The sequence below is a fragment of the Hipposideros armiger genome, unplaced genomic scaffold (assembly GCF_001890085.2).
Source record: "Hipposideros armiger isolate ML-2016 unplaced genomic scaffold, ASM189008v1 scaffold_2160, whole genome shotgun sequence".
NCBI lineage: Eukaryota > Metazoa > Chordata > Mammalia > Chiroptera > Hipposideridae > Hipposideros > Hipposideros armiger.
In genome coordinates, this window is record NW_017733508.1 from 22,697 (window position 1) to 24,609 (window position 1,913).

Sequence of the window (1,913 nt, forward strand, 5' to 3'; positions counted from 1 at the left end):
ATGTTTCCTCAAAGATTTAGGAAAGGAATTTGCAAGTCTTATAAATATTTTAGGAGAAAAGCAGCAAGAACAGCAAATGTAAATATGGGAACCTGCCTGACAAGCTGAGAACAGCGAACAAATGAATGAACTCTGTGAGTGTAGCAGATTGCTTCTGGGTCAGGGTATTGAGAAAAGAGGCCCCAGTAGGGAAAGTACAGGTGTTATCATAGGCAGAGCAAATAGGGCCATGCAGGGAGAGAGGGCGCAGGAAGGGAGGGAGGATGTGAGGGAGACAGGGAAAGAGGAGATCATTCCTAAGAAAAGGTGCAGCTACAGCTAATTGTAATGGATTATAACACGGCTAGCATTGCAGGAAAAAACCACTTATTGTGTCACTGTGACAGTTCTGACAGGGCCAGGTAAAAAACAAGGGAATCCCATCTTCCAATGGAAGGAGTGGTCAGTGAGGACAACCAGGACCCTCCTGGGAATGCCTATAATGCCAGCCCTAAAACTTGAATATCTCTCATCCTCATCGGATTAAAATCCTAAACTTTTTTGTTCTTCTGTGCAGTTGCTCTTCTGGGCCTGCCCACTCTCACGCCATTTTGAGAGTGTACTATTTTTTTTTTAAATAAATCCACAGCTTGTATGGCTTTGTTCATGTGAGTTATTCAGTACGTCCTTGAATTCTTTCCTGTGATGATGCTAAGAACCCGTTCTTCAGTAATACAGGGAAGCAGCATATCTTGTAGGGCCTATTGGGCACACAGACACCTGGGGTTTTTTCTTTTGTTTGTTTGTTTGTTTGTTTTTTAAGCATTTCAGTTATTTTTAGTTAAAGAAAAACAGCCTTTTTCAAGGGTGACAAAGTGAACTGAAGGTCAGAAGGAGGTAGGGTGTGGGTTCCTCACAAGCTCTTGCTCCAAAACCTACACTTGAGGAGAGAGGGCCCTCCGGCAAACTCAGGGGCAACTGGCCAGCAGAGGGATGATGTCAGGGATGTGGGAAGGGCTGCAGCCCACCTCAGTCACTAGGTTGGTCTGCATGGGCTCCAAGGTGACTTCCACCTGCCAGTCGGTTGACAAGATTAATAGCATTATTCTACGGGGGGCATTAAATTAAATAATGATGCGGGGAGCCCAGAGAGTGGCTTATTCAGTTGGATTCTGAATCACAATCAGGAAATATTCTTTATCGGGTGCAACCATAATTTCATTTTTTTTGGAGCGAATTCGAAGGAAGGTGAGGTCGTTCTGGGGGTCGATCTCACACACGGTGCTCCGGGCCTTCAAGATGAAGTTGTGCATGAGGCTGGCATACTGCGTGGTGGTGGGATTGTCCATGATGCTGTTGACGGGGATGCCTTCTGTGTTCACCACGATGATTCCCTGTACACCCTTCTGGCTCTGAAGTCGTTTCAGTGTCTCCTCCACCTCTGCCTCACAGAGATGTGGTGAGGAGGATAACCAAGAAACGTACGGCACTTAGCAGTGCCTGACACAAATTAAGCTTTGAGGAAATGTTATCATTATTGTTATCGTTCACCAAGGCCCAGGATGCTAGGATGCAGGGCCCTGTGAGCTGGCCTCCCCATCTCGGTCTGTCTCTAGCCAAGGCCCGAGTTCGACACCTGGGTTTTTATGCTGTTGTGATGCAGGATGATTTGTGTGTGTCTGGGATTTGTGGTCTCGCAGCACTGAAGAATGGAGACATGGACTAGAGAGGCAAAGTTTGCAGTACAGGACAGTTTATTAGAGTAAAGAGATACAGCTCTCCAAAAGAGAGGGAGCATCCGAAACTGGAGCACCCGCTGACTAGCAGGGAGGCTTCTGTTTATGTGCTTTTCCTAGCCTATCTGGGGAGAAAACTGGCACCTACTTGAACAGGTTAGATTTATTTTGTTGGCTGTTTCAGCCTGGAGGAGGAAT

General features: G+C 46.5%; 1 pseudogene; it reads right to left on the minus strand.

The window, feature by feature from the left end:
- Positions 1 to 1,100: 1,100 nt before the first annotated feature.
- LOC109378565 (dynein light chain roadblock-type 1 pseudogene) lies at positions 1,101 to 1,469 on the minus strand (annotated as a pseudogene).
- Positions 1,470 to 1,913: the final 444 nt, after the last annotated feature.